The sequence below is a fragment of the Castor canadensis genome, chromosome 3, assembly GCF_047511655.1.
Source record: "Castor canadensis chromosome 3, mCasCan1.hap1v2, whole genome shotgun sequence".
In the NCBI taxonomy this organism is placed as follows: domain Eukaryota; kingdom Metazoa; phylum Chordata; class Mammalia; order Rodentia; family Castoridae; genus Castor; species Castor canadensis.
Genome location: NC_133388.1, coordinates 143,890,341 through 143,914,728, shown reverse-complemented (window position 1 = coordinate 143,914,728; position 24,388 = coordinate 143,890,341). Strand labels below are relative to the sequence as shown.

Genomic DNA, 24,388 nt, shown 5'->3' with positions numbered 1-24,388 from the left:
AAAACTCTAAAACTATTGATAAAACTTTAAACTATTGGTATCCTAGCACCCTGTAATAGGCAGTGAAACCCAATTTCAAAATATGTAGGTGGTTTCTCAGGTATGGTAGCCTATGGCTATAATCCCCGCTATTGGGTGGCTAAGCCAAGAAGATATGAGTTCAAGACCCCAGCTTAAATATATATGGGAAGTTAAAATATAAATGAACTTCGCAAATGGTTTATATAAAGTGTTCCACTATGTTCTTAATCTGCAGTATTAAAAACCAAAATCTCAATTCTTTCATCTCACAGTCCATCTCTGTGGTCTTATTTGGGAACACAGTCCCATACTGCATTATCATCTTAATAACTAATTGACTTCTGGAGACTTTATCCAGAACAGACTAATAGCTAAGCCTAATGCCCAAGAGCTACCAAAACACGTCTAAGTGATTTTAACCAAGACTTTTTCATACTTACCCCAGGAAATGCCTCTTTTCCAGGTCATACTATATATGAATAAAAAATGTGAGAGACTTTCTCCTGGATGTGGAGGTAGCCTTGTGTCCAGACTGTAAAACTCCGATGAACATATTTGATTACTTAAACCATTCCAACTCAGTGTCCTGTTGACTAAACGTTAGTTGTAGACATTCTGCTCTATTTTCAGAGGGGTAAATATTCAGAAACTGATGGAATTTTCCACCACTTCTGTGTCTGTTTGGATCTGTCCAACTCCTATTGTTGGACATTGTTTTCCATTTCCTAAATGTATCAGAAAACTCCATTGTTTATATTGATTTCCTTTGTTTACCCAAGGGATTTTTTTTAAAAAAATAGAACAGTCTGCAATCAATTAAAGCTCTCTTCCTCATAACCTTCTATTTTTATGTCTCAGGTTGACAAAAAAGGGAAGCTTCCTTGAATACTTAGGATAACCGCTTTTCTCCTAGCTTCTTGTTATTGCATATCAAAGTCACCTTCCTAACTTAGAGCTGCAAGTCTAAACAAAACACACATTGCACTTCATTCACTGGCCTGCAATGGGTCAAGATGAAACTCCATTTCATTTCTTGCCTTGCAGTCACCAACTATAGTATTTTTTCCACACTAATGACATTGTCCATTTCTATTTTCAAAAACTTACTGCTTTACTTGGCATTAATTTGTTCTTTTGCTTCACTTTGTACCATATGCAATCATTAGGAATCACAGTGAAATCATTAAGAATTACAGTTTGAGGTTGGAGGTGTAGCTCAAGCAGTAGAGCACCTGCTTGGCAAGTACAAACCTCTGAGTTCAAACTCCAGTCCCACAAAAAAAAAATAAAATAAAATTATATCCTGCTTTGGGTCAGTAAACCTGTGTGTGTGTGTGTGTGTGTGTGTGTGTGTGAAGTTTTCAGATTTCATAGCCATCTTTTCCCTAAGACAGAAAATTGTCTATTTTCTATGCATATGTGCTCCATATTTTACCAAGAAAAGGAAATTGTAAAATTATAATTATAAAATTTCCCTATTGCTTTGACCTGATATGTTTGAGAATTATACCCACTAATCCTGGAAAATGTGATTTTTATTGTTTATCCTTATCTACCTACAGATATATAGATTGATAATTGGTAAACCATACTTCCAGGGGCTGATTAACATAGGAAGCAAGAAAAAGATTACTGCTCTTCTTTAATATGTCTCTAGGTAGTAGCATAAGGCATTTTTTACAGAAAATTCTCCTATACTGAGTGTGATGGTGCACACCTATAATCCCAGCACTTAGGAGGATCAAGAGTCCAAGGTCAACCTGGGCTATGCAGTAAGACTGTCTCAAAAAACAAAAGCAAGAGGAAGAAGAAGAAAATAAAATTATCATAGATCCACAACAGAACTACAGAGTACAGCTATCCCTTGGCATTTAGTTGGTTGGACTGATCACTGAACAAAGACCACATAAAATTCAGTGAGGAAATCCTTAAGGTAAAAGCAAGTTTTGAGTAAGACAATAAACACTGCTTAATGCCATGTCCTTCTTGTCATTAGCATAGATTAACAGGATCTGGAATCCACTCAAGGAAAATAAAGGACTTGCTGCCCAGATGGCCAACAAGCATCAGGTCTAGGAAACTTGAGACAGAGGCACAAAGGCTTGTTCTAAGGAAGAGAACAGCACAGACTCTGGAGCTAATCACGGCAGCATGCAAGACACTGCTGGCTCAGTGTCACATGTTTTCAGCTCTGGTTTATAATTCCAGCTAAAGGTGGATTCTGTAGCCACAGGTTAAAATGAAGCCACAAAATGAGGTAATTGAGCCACAACCCTATTTAATCAATTTGTGTTCAATCATACATATTTTAATGCATATTTTATTTTAGTGGCTTTTAACCCTAATGTATTTTTATCATTTATTTCAAGACCTAGCTCAAATACCATTTTCTGCATGAAGAGTTCCCTCTCACCTTATAGAAATGAAGTTATTCTCTTCTCTGGAGATAGATAGCTCTTGGTTCATAAATTCATTGAGACAAAACAATCCATAGAACAAAAGATGCTTGCGAATTATGTGTCTGGCAAGGGACACGTATTCAGAATATTTAAAGAAGTCTTGAACACCAACAATAAAAAGAAAATTAACCCAATTTGAAAATAGGCAAAAATTTGAATAGATATTATTCCCCGCCCCCAAAGAAAACAAACAAATGACCAATAAGCACATGAGAAGATGTGCATCCTCATTAGTCATTAGGAAATCAACCCTACATGGCTTCATATGCACTAGGAAAGGCACAATAAAGATGAGGAACCACAATCAGTTTTGGAGAGGATGTACAGAAATTGGGACCCTCATACTTGCTGGTGGGAATTCGAAACAGTGCAGCTACTTTGGAAAGTAATGGGGCAGTTCATCCAGGAGATAAACAGTTAGCATGTGACCAACAATCTTAAGTACCACTCATGAAAAGTAAAAATAAATGTCCACAAGAACCTTACATGAATGTTATAGTGGCATTATTCAGAATAGCCAAAACTTGGAAACAACTGAAATGTCTGTAAACTGATGAATGGATAAACGAATGTGGTTATTGTCACCCAACAAAGAGGTGAAGTACTGACACTAACTACAACAGGAACGAACACTGACCATTTTATGCTAAGGGAAAGAAGGCAGACACAAAAGCCCACGTGTTGTGATTCCATTTTTCTGAAATGTCCAGAGTAGACAAATCTATAGGGACAGAAAGTAGATTAGAGACAGAAAGGAGAAATCTAAAAGACAGAAAGCAGACTGCCAAGAGCTTGGGAAGGGGGAAAGGAGAGTTACAGCTAAAGGGAACGAGGTTTCTTTTAGGTGTGTGGAAATGTTCAGTTATTAGATAATGGTGATGATTGTACAACTTAGTGAGTATATTAGTAACCACTGAATTTTAAACTTAAAAAATAAACTGAGCTGGGTGCCTGTGGTTCATACCTGTAATCCTAGCTACTTGGGAGGCTGAGATAGGGAGGATCACAGTTCAAGGCCAGCGCTGGAAATAGTTCTCAAGATCCCATCTCCAAAAGTAGGCAGACCAAATGGACTGGAGGTGTGGCTCAGGCGATCAAGTGCCTGCTTTGCAAGGCTGAAACCCTGAGTTCAAACCCCAGTCCCACAACAAATAAGTAAATAAATGAAATATGGTATATAAATCTCGCCATCTCACTAATTACAAGCATTTAATCTGAGAAGAATTGGAGTAAAAAAATACTTTGATAGATATGACATCATGTCATCCTAAGCAGAAAGAAAGGCAACCTTCCCCTCCCTTTTCAAGCTCTGCTCTAAGGCTGCACTGTGAAAAAGGAAGCGGAGTGTGTATGTGTGTGGTGTGTGTGTGTGTGTGTGTGTGTGTGTGTGTGTGTGTGTGTGTGGTGTGTGTGTATGTGTGTGTGTGTGTATGTGTGTGGTGTGTGTGTGTGTGTGTGTGTATGTGTGTGTGTGTGGTGTGTGTGTGTGTATGTGTGTGTGTGTGGTGTGTGTGTATGTGTGTGTGTGTGGTGTGTGTGTATGTGTGTGGTGTGTGTGTGTGGTGTGTGTATGTGTGTGTGTGGTGTGTGTGTGTGTGTGTGGTGTATATGTGTGTGTGTGGTGTGCGTGTGTGTGTGTGTGGTGTGTGTGTGGTGTGTGTGTGTGTATGTGTGTGGTGTGTGTGTGTGTGGTGTGTATATGTGTGTGTGTATGTGTGTGTGTGTGTGGTGTGTGTGTGTATGTGTGTGTGTGTGGTGTGTGTGTGGTGTGTGTGTGTGTGTGGTGGGGGGAGTGTGTATGTGTGTGGTGTGTGTGTGTGGTGTGAGTGTGTGTGTGTGTGGTGTGTGTGTGTGTATGAGTGTGTGTGTATGTGTGTGTGTGTGTATAGTATGATGAGTACTGAGCAATCCCCTGTTACACACAGATCTGTCACCAGAGGATGAAAATTTAGGATAACCACTCCAGGCTACTCATGACAACTACAGAAAATGACAGGAAAGAGAGGAGGAGGGGTATTTGCCATTTGTTTCCTAAGATAGGTCTAAGGCTCATATAATATGTCATTCCACAAACATCTCATTCCAGTCTACGCAAACGAAAGCTCACCAGAAGCCAGACAAAACCATTCCAAGTGCATCCCTCTTTTTTTTTTTTTTTTTTTTTTGTCTTTCTTGGTGCTGGGATCGAACCCAGGGTCTCACGCATGCTAGGCAAGCGCTGTACCACCGAGCTACATCCCAGCCCCAAGTGCATCCCTCTTGATGACCTCTACGGCTGGAAGCCTTGAATGAGTTCCATGTTTTGAGGATATGAAAACAAGAGACCCTTTCACTTTACTCCTCAGCTATACAGGGCTGACCAACACTACACCAAGGACCAGCAAGTTCTTGGCTTTCCTCCTTCATAGCTAATAAAACTAATGTCTTACGGGGGGAAAATGGAGAACAGTGCTGGGCAGAGACCCGAAGGCAGCTGAATGTGGATCTGCAGCCACCGCAAGTAGATTCATACCAACCTCTAACCCTCTTGCCAGCTGGGTATGCAGACCTGATCCATCTCGATGCACCTTCATTGTCATGCCAGCCCCCTGGGGAACCAATTGAAAATCATTCTCACAGACCTGTTATTTAGCCCAGATGCTGCAACACAGAGATGCTAAGGTCTTTTTGTTTGAACAACAAACTGGGTAACAAGCTTCTTTTCTCATCTTAATCTGTAGAGACTCAGGATGGAGATGGGTACCTATGTCCTGCATCTCACACTTGGGAATCATGCAGGCTGGCCTTTGTGATAGGTCATCTTGATTCTGCCTCCTTTGGGCAACTTAAATTATTGACCTCTTAAACCTTAGATCCCTGCATAAAATGATAATAGCTAATCCAAAAAGTTGTTGTTTTCATTAAATGAAAACAATTGCTGCAGAGTATCTAATGCAGTTCTGGCTCACCATTTATTTAGAATAAATGCCGCCATTATTACTGATGTTCCTGGGTTTATTTTACCAAAGACTCCTATAGAAAGAAGGAAGCCAATTCGCTAAAAATCAACTCTTGAAGCAATTAGTTTGCAGAACGACCAAAGTTTACCTGGTGTGCTTTTTATTTTTTTAGCCGTTCCAATAGTTTTCTTTAATTTTTGGTGACACTTAATCAAACATATTCTTTTTTATATATTGGCTAAACTAAGTGTAATGGGTTACCTAAAAAATCATCCTAGTAGGATGCTAAAATAATATCAAACCATACATTCACTAAAAATGCCCATGAAGCCCTTTTTCCATCCAAAACTTTGGCATTCAATATGTGACTTGGTTTCTCCAGATGCTTTATAATGAAACAATCTTTTTCCAAACTTACGCACACTTAGCATTAATTTACCAGTTCCTCAAATAGGATGTCAGCCTTAATTTACATCTTAGCAAGTAATCTTTAACTAATTTAAATTTTAAAGCAAAAATTCAAATGTTAAGGTCCATTTACAATTAAAATCAAATTGGATTTTTATCAAATTAAAATTTTTCATTTAATTTAAAGAGCATCTGATATAAATCAGAATTACTTAAGAGTCCTATCAATGATGAAATGTTGATATTTGGGATTTAATTCAGAAACAGAAAAATGAGTAGCAGTTTGCAGAAAGTTTCAAAATACAAAGCTGCTCAGTGGATAGGATCTGAGGATGTTTAGAAGGCAATACGTCAGTGAATTTGATTTTTTTCTTGGGTTTGAACTCAGGGCCTCATACTTGCTAGGCAGGCACTCTACCACATGAGCCTCTCCACCAGCCCTGAATTAGATATTTTGTATTTTGTATCTCAAATTATTTTGAATTTTACTCATGGTGAGTATTATAAATGAAAGACAAAAGAGATATTTTGAAATCTTAAAATTATCAAAATTTAGATGATAATGTGTTAACAAATTACAAACAAGGTTTAAAATTTTGGAACAAAAATTAATATAAACTGAAAATTTTCCACTCAAAATGCTAAACATTAACAGTATTCAGAAAAACTATGCTTACTCATCATAACTGTGTCTTTTCTAAAAGTTGTTGAGCCATTCATTTCAAACTGTCAGTTCTCAGCATATTAATCCAGGACATCTGTAAGGAAAGGACATCCTGGTTTCTGCACGGGGTAGAGAGGGTGAGTTGTAAGTCCTGTCGCAGAGGTGCTGGCTGGGTACTTGCTAGAATAACAAGAGGAAATTGTTCCAACCAAGACTGTGTAGGCCTGCTTGGCTCTCAAATTTCTACTTACTCCTCCCCAGCCACCCTAATAAAGTGATCTCCACGTCCTCTACATCCCAGAAGTACAAAAAGGCCTAGCAAAAGAGAAACTGCTAGATTGAGCCTCTTTAGTCATTGCTTCTCAGCTCTTAAAGTGGAACTGGGGAAAGAATTAATTCTTTGGTGAATTCTCTGGCAAAGAGACTAAAGTGACTGATTAATTCCACCACCCCCCGCCAAAAAACTTTAATATCTTTGAAAACGGTGCTTAAGAACTTCAACACAAATATAGCTACCAACGATTAAGTATACTTTTCTGTATGTAGTATAGGTCCTTCCAGTGACATAGATCCCATGGTGAGAGGTCTGGCCCACAGGTACAAGTTGAGGGCAGACTGTGAAATCATGGAATCATGTCTAAGGGAACACATAGAGGAGGAGCCAGAGAGGCATGGACAGAAAGAGCCAGGAAGGTAGGGAGGCATAAGGTAGAGACTGGAAGCCCAGATGAGATACCAAAAAAAGTCAGAGAAAATAGATGGAGTTTGTTCAGGTGGGTTCCAGAGAGCAGGTAAGCCTGGACCCAGAATAGACAGGGTTTGATGTAGAACACTGCATCGTTTAAAGGAGGCTAGAATTGATATGCTCCTTCCTGAAGTCAGCAGTGCGATGCTCTCCAGTCACAAATATGTTGGGTATCCCCACTGGGATCTCATTTCCCCTTTGCTGGGTGCCCTTGATGCTCACCTAAACCAGGGACAATGGAATGAAGACTGGCCTTTGGAATCTGGAATCAAAATGGCTTGGGACTCTCCGAAGTCACTCACTGTATGAGACCTTGAAAAGTTTAGCTTCTGAAACACAGAGATAATTCCACTAACTTCACAGAATTGCTGAGAAGAGGACGTGAGATGAGATGTGCAGAGTGCTAGCCACACTGCTTGGTAAGTAGTGAGCTGCTTATACTACAACCTCCCATCCTACGAAAACTGTACCCAGAGATGACTTCTTACCCTTGATACATCTGGCTTTCATACTTCTTTTCAAGAAACCTGATGTCCTCAAAGCAAGAAGTGAAACACTAGAGTTGAGTCATCGCTGTTGTGCGTGACTGAGTGCTTATGGTTTACTACTTATCTGAGTCATCTGGACTTGGATATCCAATTGCTACTTTCTTACTAATGCAGTTAAGATTAAACTTGCTTTATTTGTTAGAAAAAAAAAATCCCTTGTTCATTATGACAACCTTGTAAAAACTAGCTCATGGTATTTTTTTCATAATTGTTCCTATTTGACTAACTTCTAAATTTATAATTACTAGCAATAGCAAATTCTTATCTTTGATAGGCTATAAAAACATACCTGCCAAGTGTCCAGTCTGCTGATTCTCTGATAAGTCAGCTGAGTTTCTGAAACGTATAATGCCACAGATTAGACCTTCTGATGACTCCATTATTATAGTTGCTAGTCCTATAAGAGTTTTTTCTTTTGTTTTGGTGGTTTGAACTCAGGGCCTCATGATTGCTAGGCAGGTACTTTACCACTTGAGTCACAAGCTTACTTCTTTTTTTGCTTTAGTTATTTATTTTTGGATAGTGTCTCATGCTTTTGCCCAGAGCCGGTCTCGGTCTGATGGCAATCTTACTTCATATGCCTCTCCATAGGTGGGGCTATAGACCTAAACCACCACACCTGGCACCAGAGAACAAAGAATTGTTCTCTGGAAACTCTCTGAAGTCTATTCCCCTTTATTTCAGCCTTTCAATATGGCACTTAACTATATCTCTTGTCTAGAAATAGGGAACTCCATGAGAAAATATATCAGTCCTTGTGTCATCTAGGCAGTATTTCCCAATCTGGCGTCAATATCCCTGACATGCCCAGGGCAAACTGTGCTAAGTAATGTGCCCCAAAGGCCGTGGTCATGCAATCTCCCGCGAAGGCTTCATCCATTCTACCAACAATTTCCCAACATTTAGCACCTCTGTGCAGCGAGCCCAAAACTGGTGAAATTCCTGGAAACTTTGTTTAGAAAATCAAAGATCAGGATATGAAGAAATATGAAGAATTTAGAAATGGTTGTTTTTGAGGTACCACCTGCAAAGTGTTAAGAGGAAAGCCTTTTTTGTGAAGCAGATGAAAAACAAGAAAATTTGAAAAGGAGAGAGATGAGAGAGAGAGAGAGAGGGGGGGAGAGAGAGATCCTTCCACCAAGTGACCAGGGACTTAAAGGAGGCTTAGGAGAGGTGACTGAGCAGAGAGCACACTGAGGCCTCTTCCCCTCACGCGTCTCTGTGCGTTTCTCTGTCCGGTGTTTCTCCGTGTGGTTTTCTGGGGTAATATGGACCCTCGCACTGAGCATGCACTCAGGAGAGTGAAACAGGAGCAGTAGAAGAGCTAAGTCTTTGGCTGTTCAAACTAATCGCATTTTCCAAAGTGAAGGACTGTCATTTTCTGAATATTAATCTTGTTGAAATTCTTTCTATTTAACTAGTTTCCAGAATGGTTTCAAAGTAGCTACTTCACACATGATGGTGTAAATATCATTTTGCTAAGGGAGATGAAGGTTCATTGAGGTAACCTTGCTTAACTAGTAACACAGCAAAGGCAACAGCTTTAATTGAGTTCAGAGGCATAAGGTGATTATAACATAAACATTTAGAGTCTCGTCTCACCTTTTGTATTTTTGTGAGGGGAATTTAGTGTAAATTTATACTGTAAAGTAATTTATTGTGAAAGGTCAATAGTTCTTATTGAATATTGATTTTAAATATTTGACACCTGTTACCTAGTAACCCCAAAGTGCTCTATTTTAGGGATCACAAGGTAAACACATAACACTTTTCGGTTAGCCTAATACACTTTTTAATTTCCAATTAAAAAATGTAAAGAAGACAATTCAGAAGAAATACTATATTCAGACAGGGTTGGTGGCACTTGCCTCTGATTCCAGCCCTCTGGAGGCTGAGGCAGGAGGATTCTAAGTTTGAAGCCAGCCTGAGTTACATAGTGAGAACCTGTCTCAAAACCAAAAAACAAAATAGCTATTCCATTCAGCCACCATATCTCTTTGGTTGTTGCCATGATGAAACTTCCCTCTTCAGATTTGTGTAAGATCACAAAGTGGACCACCAATAGAGGAAGAAAACATAATTTCAGTTTACAAACACTCATCCTAACACCATCCTCATGTAGCTATGGAGCTCCCCACCCTGGGGATAATATAATAATAATACAGTAATATATTATTATTTGGCATATTTCCTGCTAATTGGATTAGTGCTAAGTCAGATACAGGCTTAGAGAGGCCAGGAGCTATTTCAGCACACACTACACAGGACTAAAAATATCTCGTGCTCTACACTTATATTACCATGAAACTGAAGAAAAAGAAATCAGGGTCTAGATATATGAGTATGCTTGTATTATCCCTTAAGTCATTTGCTTACTTCCTAAGGCCTGTTAATCCTCCACTGTTTTATCTGTGGATGTGGGAGGTCAGTGTCCAGAGCTGACAGGGAGCGCTTTGTGTGGCTTTGCAGGGTCAGCAGTGAGTGCTCTGCCTCCTGACCTAACCGGGCAGGCTGAGCTGGGATGCTGTCAGGATTGGGTTTTGTTTGCATCAGGCCACTTCTCAGCCTTGCTATTGGCCTACAGAGCAACTTTCTGTTGCTGTGGGACAAGCCTGTGCCTTTTGGACTAGCCAGTACCTTATGTCAACAATTCTCCACTCCCCATTCATCGTGGTTGTCAACACTCCACTGTTGCTATCTGACACAGCAGGCAGAAGCTGTGGATGCATCAGCACATTCCTGGAGGAAACAAGTAAGTTTAAAAGATCACGAAGAATTTGTTTTTATAGCTCTCAAACCCAATCAAAAACCACTAAAGGCCATCGTGTTTGCACATGGTCAGGGAAAAAGAGAGAAAAAAAAGCAAATTACCTTCCTTTTAGAATAGGAGGGAAAGTACCTGTTGGGTTACAAAAGCAATTAGGAATGCAGTCAGACCTATTGGAAGCTGAGGTTTTTTGAACTTGAGAATTTCCAAGTACAAACTATCACTAATGGTGAGATAAATGTCTTCTTGCACCCCTGTGTGTACTCAATGTGGCACATTTCCAGGTTAAGGCTTGAGGCAGACTCACAAGCCAAAACTTGTCCCGGGATAATTTAATACATCCCGCCTCACACCCTCCTCAGACCTTGAAAATAAAAGGATACAGTGTTTTTTTCCATCCAATACCAGCTGCAGAAGATGAACATTTGTTATTTGAGGCAGCTGGACCTGACCCAACTGAAGCCAAATGCCGTGCACAACAGATGCCAGGTGGAGACAGATTCATCTCTCAGCACTGAATATCTTGCATGAAATAACCCAGAAGGGTGCTGACCCAGATCCAAGGAAAAAGTAATCCTTTTTAGAATAAAGAGATGACATCTAAACAGTGTTTCTCCGATGTAGTCCTGTGGTATTCTGTGATTCCAGTCCATTCACCCCTTACTCCCTCAGATACCAAAGTCCTCAGATGCACAAGTCCTTATATAAAATGACATAGCATTTGTATAACGCACTCCCATCCTGCTGTGTACTGTAATCCCTAGTACAATGTAAATGCTATTAACAGTTGTTACACTGTATTGTTTTAAGGAATAATGACAAAAAAGTTTGTACACGATCAGTACAGATGCCATTTTTTTCAAGTATTTTTAACCCATGGTTGATTGAATCCATGAATGCAGAATTCTATTTAGAATCCTACATGCTGTGGTTATCTCTAGCCAGTTTTCAGGGGACATCTCTGGGCACTGGGCCTGGCTCTCTAGCCCTCTTTCTGAATGGAAGTTTCCTTCAACCGGACCTATCTGTTTCTGACAGGAGACAGGAAGAAACCTATGTGTTTCTGACAGGAGGAAAGAATGATGCAGCATAGGTGATCCACCCATCTCTGCTGAAAACCTGACAGGTGACCTGGCACTGCCCCTTCTCCATCTATCTTCCCCCATCCTTCTCCCTCTATTTCCTCCTCCTTCTCCCCCACTGATAGCTTCCCCAGAAGATATGCAAACCAGTTGTGTGCAGTGTTACCTGTAGAAAGATACCAGTTTGGAAAACAAGCAGCCAAAAGACAAATTTCTGGTTAATCTCAATTTATTAAAACTGTTTCCTAAGCAGCCCTATAGAGTGTGATACCTGGACTTTCCAGCCAGCCTAAATCCAATTCCACCCTCAAATTACTAGCTACTGACCTTGAGAAAGTCATGTTGAAGCAGAACAGATTAGGGAAATTGAGGCATGGGAAACAGCAGCCAGGAATTTACAAATGAGCATTGTACCAATGAATAGCTCCATTAAAAACATATAGATAACTGCTTTCTTTGCTTTAAGGCTTACACTCCCCCAGAAAACTGCAACATTTACTAAAAAGAAAAAAAAAAGGGAAAAAGAATAACTCTCTCCCCCTGACTTTGCCTACTTGCCCAAAAATAATTAGTGTGCTCTGAAAACTGACCAAGGATGTCTTAAAGAAAGACACTTATCCTGGGTGGGGGAAAAAACCCTTGGGAAAATGACTCCTCTGGGCACAAAAAGTGTCTACAAAGAAAAATACTTATCACAGGATATACACCTGTACTGAAGGGAGAACCTGGCAGGACCCATCCTTTATTTCAAAGGTATACTCAAACATCTATGTCATAGTGACTCAAATATAATGAGCAGGCCAACCTTGAAATCTTTGGGCCCAATTGATAAGACAATGTAGCAACAAAAGCAGCTAATTATGCTGCGTTTCCTAGAGTAAATTCAAGCCAAACCTCCAACCGTCTTTTTCACTATAAAACCCCCTGATGTTAAAACACTTGTTATCAGAGTGCCCACACCCATGTCTGGACTGTGCACTCTTTCTTGCTTTGCTTTGCTAATCAACCTTTATAGTCTCTACCTCAGTGTACCCTAAAATCACAAACTCAATATTCAAGGGCCAGGCAGAGGCCTCCTCCCTTTTGGAGACCTCCTTCCAGGAGCATCACCAGTTCTGGTAACAATTGTTTGGGGGTCATCCGGGATCACATCATCCAGGAAAGAAGTTTATTTTCCTTTTTCTCTCTGCTCTTTCTCTCTGTGTGCTGAATGAGCTCTCCTCAGATCTCTCTCCTCTCTCTCCTACCTCAAGGGGAGCTTCTGTAGTTAGCTCTCTTCTATAAGAAATGAAGATATTCTGGAAATTAAATGAACTACTACACAAAGGTCTTTTTCCTGGCACATAACAATTGCTTCATAATTGTTACTTACTATTAAATTCCAAACTTACAACATGTCCCTACCAGCAACATCATATTTAAGGGTTAAACATTTATTAATGATAGCAAAATCCTCCATAAATTTTAGAAAGCTAAGATTGAAATGGAAGAAATGAAAATTCTAAATAAAAGTAATGTGTCAAGTAGCATATAGCAGAATCGATATTTTTCTAGGGAAGGATTTTGTACCTTGTAGTAGACGTGAAACTAGGACTCAGCAAAATGAATAAAGGTCAAACCTCATCTATAGCCTTGACATTGTCATTTGAGCCTACGAAATCCTTAACCTTCTAAAAACCAACTGTTCCTATATATGAAACAGTGTTGAACATGCCTTTTGGTCCCCAGAAAAAGATACTACAAACTACAAAGTATTACTAGTTTTTTTGTTTGTTTTGTTTTGATTTTTGAGACAGGGTTTCACTATGTAGTCCAGGCTGGCTTTGAACTCAAGAGTCTCCTGCTTCCACCTCCCACATACTGGAATTACAAGTATTTGTCTTTGAAGTATCCTTCCTGTTATGGGTTGAATTCTGTGCCCATAAAATGTATGCTTCAACAGTAATTTCTAATATTTCACAGTATATTTGGAAACAGGGTCTTGACAGAGATAATCAAGTTAAAATAAGATCATTAGAGTTGGGTATTAATCCACTATGATTTGTCCACTTATCTAAAGGGAAAACTGGGGCACAGATCAGATACAGAGAGAAAACATCATGTGAGCGTAAAGGTGGAGCTTGGGGTGACGCACACACAAATCAAGAAAAGCCAAAATTTTCAACAAAAAACCAGAAGCCAGGAGATGCCTGAAAAGATCCTCCCTCAGAGTCCTTAGAAGGAAACAACCCCACTGGCACTTGGTCTTGGGTTTATGTCCTCCAGAATATCAAGACAATAATTACCTGTTATTTAAACCAACCAGTTTGTGACCCTTTGTTTGCAGCCCTAGCAAACTAATAAACGCCCTTAAAATTCCACTTGTTACAGCACTTGCCTAGCAAGCTCAAGGCTCTGAGTTCAAATCCCACTACCACCCAAAATAGACAAAAGTAATTTAAAACTAAATAAAATTCTCTTTGTTCTCCTAAAATATGCCAGATGTGTCACTGGCAGCCCCTGACCTCTCTTGTTGCCACTTTATTCTGATTACTGTTTTATATCTTCCTCGCAGCCCCTTAGCTTTTCTCTTCTTTTATTTGTTCCACCCTGTTGAATCTGCACAACGAGCTGCAGCCTTGTGTTTCACTAGTTAAGACCAAGAATCACTTAGTCTGGAAAGTAAGAGTGGGGGCCCACTTTATTTTTTTTCTTTTACTATTCATATGTGCATACAAGGCTTGGATCATTTCTCCCCCCTGCCCCAATGCCCCCTTACCACCCACTCCACCCCCTCCCTCTACCCCCCACCCCCTCAATACCCAGCAGAAACTATTTTGCCCTTAACTCTAATTTTGTTGTAGAGAGAGTATAAGCAATAATAGGAAGGAACAAGGGTTTTTGCTGATTGAGATAAGGATAGCTATATAGGGCATTGACTCACATTGATTTCCTGTGTGTGTGTGTTACCTTCTAGGTTAATTCTTTTTGATCTCACCTTTTCTCTAGTACCTGTTCCCCTTTTCCTATTGGCCTCGGTTGCTTTTAAGGTATCTGCTTTAGTTTCTCTGTGTTAAGGGCAACAAATGCTAGCTAGTTTTTTAGGTGTCTTACCTATCCTCACCCCTCCCTTGCGTGCTCTCGCTTTTATCATGTGCTCAAAGTCCAATCCCATTGTTGTGTTTGCCCTTGATCTAATGTCCACATATGAAGGAGAACATATGATTTTTGGTCTTTTGGGCCAGGCTAACCTCACTCAGAATGATGTTCTCCAATTCCATCCATTTACCAGCAAATGATAACATTTCGTTCTTCTTCGCGGCTGCATAAAATTCCATTGTGTGTAGATACCACAATTTCTTAATCCATTCATCAGTGGTGGGGCATCTTGGCTGTTTCCATAACTTGGCTATTGTGAATAGTGCCGCAATAAACATGGGTGTGCAGGTGCCTCTGGAGTAACCTGTGTCACAGTCTTTTGGATATATCCCCAAGAGTGGTATTGCTGGATCAAATGGTAGATCAATGTCTAGCTTTTTAAGTAGCCTCCAAATTTTTTCCAGAGTGGTTGTACTAGTTTACATTCCCACCAACAGTGTAAGAGGGTTCCTTTTTCCCTGCATCCTCACAAACACCTGTTGGTGGTGTTGCTGATGATGGCTATTCTAACAGGGGTGAGGTGGAATCTTAGTGTGGTTTTAATTTGCATTTCCTTTATGGCTAGAGATGGTGAGCATTTTTTCATGTGTTTTTTGGCCATTTGAATTTCTTCTTTTGAGAAAGTTCTGTTTAGTTCACTTGCCCATTTCTTTATTGGCTCATTAGTTTTGGGAGAATTTAGTTTTTTAAGTTCCCTATATATTCTGGTTATCAGTCCTTTGTCTGATGGATAGTTGGCAAATATTTTCTCCCACTCTGTGGGTGTTCTTTTCAGTTTAGAGACCATTTCTTTTGATGAACAGAAGCTTTTTAGTTTTATGAGGTCCCATTTATCTATGCCATCTCTTAGTTGCTGTGCTGCTGGGGTTTTGTTGAGAAAGTTCTTACCTATACCTACTAACTCCAGAGTATTTCCTACTCTTTCCTGTATCAACTTTAGAGTTTGTGGTCTGATATTGAGATCCTTGGTCCATTTTGGGTTAATCTTGGTATAGGGTGATATACATGGATCTAGTTTCAGTTTTTTGCAGACTGCTAACCAGTTTTCCCAGCAGTTTTTGTTGAAGAGGCTGCTATTTCTCCATCGTATATTTTTAACTCCTTTGTCAAAGACAAGTTGGTTATGGGGGGGGCCCACTTTAAAGTAGCACAACTCCTGCTCCCACCAGGCCCCCAAAAGGTATCAGAGATTACCCCGTGGCTCAACCTTGAATCTGCATGGAGTCAGCACTTAATTACAGTTGGTGATCCACCCACTCAGCCCTCAGACTTTCACTGTGATCATGATTCCAACTATTAAATGAGTCATCTATTTGATCTTTTCTCTAATAAGTGGACCAGTACCCTAGAAAAAGGCTGGTTAGATCTTCGGCTCTCCAGTTTCAACACTGGCATTGCTTCCCTAATTTCCCTTTGGGGAAGTCCCTAATTCTAACATCTCTTTGGGGGAATTTCTCCAATCCTAACTACCTTCACCCAAGAATGAAGAGATCCAAAACCTTCCTGCCTCTTCATATACTCAAGGATGGGACAGGAAATTAAAACTCAGCCGATCATGCCTTCAACCTGGGACTTTGAATTCTGAAAAAGGAAAAAAATTTTTTTTTTTTTTTTGGATTTTGGAGTCATCCCAAAACCAGATGGTTTGTGCATTAGGGCTCTTGCTAGCAAGCTTCTGGAGCTGCCTGTAATTGAGCTGCCAATTTCTAAGATGGGTGTCCCAGCCTGTTGTTAATATTTGAGCTCCTGGTCTGCTTCCAGAATATTCTGGTTTTGTTTTCTCTTTCCTCCTTTCTATCCTTTCTCCCTTTCTTTTGCCATAGAGTGAGCAGAGTTGCTTTCTGTAGTTTACAACCAAAAACCTGTCAGAATCAAGTGCTACAAGAAAGAGAATGCTAGTGAGGGTGCAACTTCATTTCATATGAGCAATGGGATATTAGCAAAATCTTTTAGCCATTTCAAGCCAGTTTTCTCATGCACAATGTGAGACTGATACAGGGTATGAAAAAGAAAAAGCCATGCCTACTTAAGTTTAACAAAGATTACTTGAGCAAGAAGAAAGGTTCTAGAATCAGGCAACATTACACACCAAAGAGGGTTCAAAATGTCCCACCCCACCTGCAGGTTATATTTATAGCCAGAGAAAAAGAAGTGACTACCCTAACAACCTGATTGGCTGCAGTTGGCATATGCCTTATGTGGTCATGTTTTATACCTGATTACCTGGAAGTTCAGCTGCTATGATTGGCTGAGACTCAATTGGTTACAAAGGTATACTCTCAGGCCAAGTTACAATTTATCAAGTTAGAATGCATTCACAACATGCAGAGTCTGCTTTGGGCCAAACTTTACATCATCCAAGTGTGAAAACAGGTTTAGGCCAAAGTTACTTCAATTTAACGCTGCCATCTTTATTTCTGAAGCTTGTGCAATGAGTGAGGAAGCTCTGCATTACCGTCAAGTGTAAGGCAAATACAGTGGGGTAACGGTGATCAGAGTAAAAGCAGGATTCTTCAGTAGATGCTCACAAGGGGAAAAAGCAGAGAAAGAAACAGAGTTGAAGTAGAGGTGGCATACTTAATTTACTATAAAAGTTATATAATGGATTTCTTCTTGAGTATCAGAATAAAGTATCTGAAATTTGTAAATTTTAAGGAGATTCACAAAGATAATCATTCTTTAAAGGATGTAGTCAGTACTATGTAAATGCCTCCTCCTCTTGTAAATGTGGATTTCTTTGTTTCAGATTTTCTTAGGAGAAATTCTATCTGTATATGTTACAACTGAATTCATGAGCCCACCCATGTCAGATTGTACAATCATACCTCTAAAATTCAATACCTTGCCACGCACTGGTGGCTCACACCTATAATCCTAGCTACATGAAAAGCTGAGATCTGAGGATGGCAGTTTGAGGCCAGCCCAGGAAAACAGTTCAAGAGACCCCATCTCCAAAATAACCAGAACTAAATGGACTGGAGATATGGCTCAAGTAGTAGAACACATACTTTGTAAGTGTAAAGTCCTAACTTCCAAACTCCAGTACCCCCTCAAAAAAGAATCAATGCCACTATAGTTTTACTATGTTTTTTAAAAACATTTGATTGAATTATGCAGTCAGAAAAGTGTACACATTGTAAAGGTACATTTCATCAAGTTATCCTGAAGAGAACACACTCATATAAATACCTACTAGATCAAGATGTTGATCATTACTAGGAAATACCAAAACACCCTTGTTCCCCATTCCAGCTCACATCTCCTCAATATTTTCAACAGATAACAACTCCCTTGAATTTAACATCCCAGAATAATTTTTCCTGTTTTTGAATTTTATATAAATGGAATTATAAACTAGGTATCATTTAGTGTATGGTTTCTATAGTTCGACATTATGTTTGTGAGATTCACCAAAGTTATTGAATACAGAGTTATTCCTTCAGTTGCTGTGTTATTCCATTGTATAGACACACCGCAATTTGTTTATTCATTCAACTCTTTACAAAAGTATGAAATGTTTCCAGTTGGAAGTTATTAGAAGTGCTGTCATCTTTTAAATATTCTTGAATATCTTTGGGTGTACACACACATTTCTGTTGGATAGTTACCTAAGAATGTAAATGTGATAGCGTATGAATATGTACAAATTTTATAGCTACAAAACACTTTTTTCCAAAGAGATTATGGATAGAAATGCTTTGCATCCTTGTCAGCACTTAAAATTATCCATTATTTTAAATTCTCATTATTCTGGTGAGGTGTAGTGTTATCTCCCTATAGTTTTAATTTGCATTCCCTTAATTCTAGGCACATAGTACAAAAAAGAAAAATCACATCATTCTTCATTATGTACAGTTAGTTATGTGAAGAGACAAATTATATCCAGAACAAGCTCAAAATATTGTAGTCTTTCTCTCAAATGAACACATATCTGTCTTCATGTGTGTAGGAGAAGGAATGTATGACTAAGGAGTTCTTCAGGACTGAGGATACAGCTCAGTGGGAGAGCACTTGCCTAACACATGTGAGGCTCTAGGTGCAATTCCCAGGACTGAAAAAAAAAAAGAGTTCTTCAAATAGCTCCCATACAAAAGGATAGGTGCTATAGTTTGGACCTTAACTGTCCCCTAATGGCTATATGGTAAGGAATCATCCCTTGGGTATCACTAATGGGAGGTGGTGGAACCTTTCAGAGGTAGAACCAAATGGGAGGTGTTTAGGTCATTGGAAGCATGCCCTTGAAGGGGATCAAGACCTCTGTCCCTTCCTCACTCTCTTTTTGCTTCTAGCTGTGAGGTAAGCAGGATTGCTCTGCAACATGCTTTTGTCATGATGTGCATTTCACCACAGGCCCAAAGCAAACTGGGCCAATCAGCCTGGACTGCTTCCTCCAAAACTGGGAGCCAAAATGAACATTTTCTCTCTGTAAATTGATTATCTCAAGCATTTTGTTATAGTAATAGAAAACTGACTAAAACGGCAAGTAATAAAATGTGTTTAAAAATATGAAGCTTACACATAGTATTAAAATTTTTAATTGTTGACTTCAGGACCATAATACAGTGCCAAGAAAAGATGATTACTTGTGTAAGGGCAAATATGAAGTAAAAATAAGAAAAAAAAAGTTAATTCTTCCTATTGAAAACAAGTGACTTATCTTTCTTCATTTTCTGAGAGCATTCACATTAGAAAACAAGTAATTTCCCCGCCTCTTTGAAATGTATGTAACTCTTTAAAAGCTAAATAAGCCTCCTGCCAACTTTATAAGCCAAGAATACTTCCTCAAAGACCTGGAAACCAACTCTCAAATGTAATCCACAAGGAAGGATCCTAACTTCTGCCTGCACTGAAGTTTCAAGTTGCAAACCTATCTCCTGCCATGAAGACAGAAGACATTTATTTACTTTTGCTTTGGCTAAAGGCAATGAGCAAACACAAGTGACTACCCCAACCACCAGGTGAATTCATGATCAACCAAGCGGTAAATGCTGTTGTCAAGTCATCCTACGTGCATGCAAGTTATTTATCGTGACAACAGGCGTTGAGATGGGCTGTATCTGCTCTGCTGCATAAAAGGGTGAGATTTCTGTCTTTGCAATCTCTTTAGCAGATTGCCTGTAATGTGCATCACATTCTGATGTATGCTTATTCAATAATAAAACTCTTTTCTTTCTCTTCTGTCTTTTCCCTTTGGGAAGGGTTTTCTGGGTTGGCAGGAGATTTTAATTGTATTCGCCCAGTGCTTGCATGTCACCTCGTCTATATCTCAGTCCTTCCTTACTGTTTTTTGGTAATTTAGTCTTACGTGAATGTATCTGATAGGTAAAACCTAAAACATATCAAAAACTCTAATTTTAGGTGGGCATCAGAAATGCAGTTTTTCGTTTCCCAGTACCTAAAATATATGCTTCATCCAAAAGAGTAAAGTTCTAAATGTCTAAACTCATACCGAATAAAGAATTACAAAAATTATTTTAAAAAACAAGGCATTGTGTAAACAACTTCAATCTTTTCTTTAAGTCCTGGAGTAGTTCAATGTCTGCATATTTCTAACCACCAAGCTACACTAATACCTGCCTCTGCTCACACCTTAGCCAGCTATTAGAGATGATTAAGTATCATTTTGGAGCATCTGCCATGTAAAATATCCCTGAGCTAATAATTTTATGTCTAGCCATCACAACCCTGCAAGTTGGGTATAATTACTTGGATCTTACTTATGAAGAAAGTGAAGCTCAAACATATTACGTGTCCTGTCCCAAACCCTACAACTGGGAAGTGTAAGATTCAAGATTTTAAATTTAGAGCCAGGCACTATTGGCTCACTCCTGTAACCCTAGCTACCTGGAAGGCCAAGACTGAGAGGATCACAGTTCAAGGTCAGCCTGGGCAAAAAGTTCATGAAACCTTATCTCAACCAACAGCTGGGTGAGGTTTCATACATCTGTCATCCCAAGCTATGCAGGAGGCTGAGATTGGGGGGATTGTGGTTCCAGGCCAGCCCAGGCAAAACGAGTTTGTAAGACCACATCATGGCAGAAAAAATCTGGGCAGGGTCATGCAGCCTGTCATCCCAGCTATGGTGGGAAGCCCAGTACAGGAGAACTGTAGTCCAGACCAGCCTGGGAAAGACACTATTTCCAAAATAACCCGAACCAAGATGATTAAAGACATGGCTCAAGTGGTAGAGTGCCTGCTTCACAAACATGAAGCCCTGAGTTCAAACCCCAGTACCAGTACCACCAAAGACAAAAATGATCCACATTTATGTATTCTGATCTACTTCTGTGCTTGTTTCCTTCTTTTCTCTTTTTACCTCCAAAATCATAGATAAACTCAGTGGATTTCTCTCCTGACATACCAGAGTCTTATTATTATTACTATAATTAGGAAAATAATTTCAAGATAAAGAACTAGAGATTCTTCCTAAAGCAGTAGAAATTAACCTTGTCAAAATTCTGGTGACTAGAAACCTGAGCTCAAGGTGTCAGCAGGTTGGGTTTCTTGTAAATGGCTACCTTCTCCCTCTGTCTTTACATGGTCTTCCTGCTGTGTGTTGTCTGTATCCCCATTTCTCTCTCTCTCTCTCTCTCTCTCTCTCTCTCAATCTCTCTCTCTCTCTCTTTCTTGTTCTAGGTTTTGAACTCAGGACTTTACTCTTACAAAGCAGGTACTTTTCCACTTGAGTCATACCTCCAGTGCATTTTGCCTGGACTGGCCTTGAACTATGATCCTCCTGATTTCAGCTTCCCAAATAGCTAGGATTAGAGAATTGAGCTACCAGCACCAGGCTCATTCTCTTTTTACAGGAACACCAGTCATACTAGATTAGAACCCCAACAGACTCATTAAATTTAATTATCTCTTTGAAGATCTTATGTCCCAATATAGTCACATTCTCAGGTACTCGGTGGTCAGGACTTCCATATATGAAGCCTTTGGTTGTGTGAGAAGGTCAGTGTCCAGACATAATTCAGCTTTCAGCAAGTGCTTTGAGAAATTCAGATGTGTATGAAGCACAACTGGATGCAAGTCTAAGTAGTTAAAAGAGCATGGACTTTGGAATCAGAAAAGTCTAAACTCAGAGTTCACCCATGCTACCTCATTGCTGGCTGTGAGATCTTAGATTTGTTACAGACCCTCTGAGGTACAGGTCACTCACCTACAAAAGCAGGTAGAATAGATTAAACATGGTCACAAGTTCCTGGCAGCTCTTGCCATGAAGCAATGGAATCAATTTTCATGTATCCTGATCTGGACTGGCCTTGCAGCTGACTTTGACTAGTACACTGCAGCAAAAATGCTGTTTTGGAGTCTGAGGTTCAGGAAGATATGCAATGTTTGTGGTTGCCCTGCTGAGATACTGCAGCTAGGAGACCTAGCCTGGGCTGATCTGCTGCAGAATGAGTGACAAACTATCCTAGCAAGGCTCCTAGAACAGCTAACCTCCAGTCAACTCACTCTTGGACTGAGGCCACAGGAGTGACCTTGGGCAAGATAAGCAGAAGAACTACCAGGCTGAGCTCAGATCAAATGGTTGACTTACAGACTTTGGAGAATAGCAGTCCTCCTTTATCCATGAGGGATATGTTCTAGAACCCCTAGTGTATGTCTGAAACCATAGGGAGTATCACCTTATATATACTATGCATACATGCACAAATTTAGTGTCTTTTCCATCTTAACTGAGTATTTAGGCACAATGGCCATAAATTCTACAGTTTAAGGTACAATAGCCAAACTAGTATAAATTTCTTTCTCTTCACAATTTCATGAATAAGAGGTCCATTCTTACTCTAGATTTTAGCAACACCAATATATATTTTTTTCTTTCCTTATTAGGTCAAGAAATTTTACCTTTTCACTTAAAGGAAGCTCTTTACAGTTTCCTTTTGGCATAGCCAAATTGTCAAAATCACTACTCTTGCAATTTGGGATCATTATGAAGTTAAATAAGGATTACTTGGCCATAAGCACTCAATACTACAACAATAGATGTGATGACCAAGACAGCTACCATGTGACTATTGGGTAGTTGGATTGGGTATACAGCATGGATACACAGGACAAAGAGATGATTCATATCCCAGATGTACAGAACAATATGGCATCAGATTTCATTATGCTACTTACAATGGCATGCAATTTAAAATTTATGAAATATTTATTTCTGGAATGTTCCATTTAATTTTTTCAGATCACAGTTGACTGAGGGTGACTGAACCCATAAAAAGTGAAACAGTGGATGGGGGGAGACTACTGAAAATAAAATATTTGTTGCTACAATCGAGAGCTGACAGAGTATTTAGCAGTAATGCTGTAGGTTTCTGTGGGGATTGCAAACCATGACTGTAACAAATCTGGTCCAAGACCTGGCATATACTGTACTTTCAATAAATGTTAGATGCAGTATTGCTTTTCAAGCAGCTGTGTATTTTAGAAGTTGTTGAGAGTTGAAAATTAAATGAATTTATAAAACCAACATGAAGATGCAATTCTTAATACACCAGGATTAGAGATTAAAGTTTACATTAAAATCTTAGGTTACCTAAAGATAATTAGGGTTTTGTTTTGTTTTGTTTTTTTTAAGAAAAATAATGAAGCTGGCTGGTGAGCTCAGTTGGTTAGAACATGGTACTGACAATAGAAGAACAATGAATTAAATAGCAGAAGAACATAATAGTTTTAATTTGGAGAACACCTACATGGTAAAGGTTTTTCTCCTAAGCTTTGCATTTCAGAAGGCTTATGTATTTGGGGAGTATAAATACATTACAAAGAAGTCAGCAACAATTAAAATTACAGCTGACTGTTTCTGATGTAATGCTGTCAGTCATAATTATTTTCCTAAAATGCTGTAAAAAATAACTAGATGTTCTAACAATTGCTAAACTGCTTTTCAGTATTTTAACCACACCTAAGTCTTGTCATTAGTAGTCTGGGTCCTTCTCTGGAACATGCAATCAAACTCGAGGAAATGACTCTAATGAATACTTATTTGTCAGTCTTTTAAATATTGCTTTTGTTGGCTTTTTTGTATTTTCTTTGTGAAACTTTTAACTGCTGTCTGTTGACCTTCTGCAGTATTTTTAAGATCAGGACATCATATATAGGACAGAAAAAATTAAGAATGGATTCCAGGTATGCCCACTTCTTCTAAACCTCTCTCAGTTGCTTACAATTTGGTCAAATAAGTCTTTTTTGCACTGACTGTACCTGACCTGCCTGTTGCTTCCCCACCAACATGGAATCTGATCTGAGAAAAAGCTATTCCTGGAGATAAGGGACTTTCATTAACCATAATGGTTAATGGGCAAAATCTTCAGAGAAAACGGTTCAGAGACAAATAGTTTGGCATCAAGGGGGAAAGCTGTCACAATCTAGATGGAGTCACCTGTGCCAGACCTCACAAAAGTTACTAAAGCCAAGAAATTTTAAAGAAGCATTCTTGTTCATGGCTACTACACATCCAAGCCCTTGTAGGTACCTCTGACAGAAGGGAAACATGTTTTTGGCGAAGGCCTTCTATTTAAGTAGAGACAAAAATGACTGTTTCTGTTGGCTCCAAACATATCTTCTTTTTTTTTTTTTTTTTTGCAGTCCATTCTCATGGAGTT

The 24,388-nt window shown here is 39.3% G+C and overlaps 1 long non-coding RNA gene across 1 annotated transcript; it reads left to right on the top strand.

The window, feature by feature from the left end:
* Positions 1–10,417: 10,417 nt before the first annotated feature.
* Positions 10,418–11,161, top strand: LOC141421344 (uncharacterized). The gene is made up of 2 exons (XR_012445938.1): positions 10,418–10,536; positions 10,960–11,161. It is a non-coding gene; the product is annotated as an uncharacterized lncRNA (long non-coding RNA).
* Positions 11,162–24,388: the final 13,227 nt, after the last annotated feature.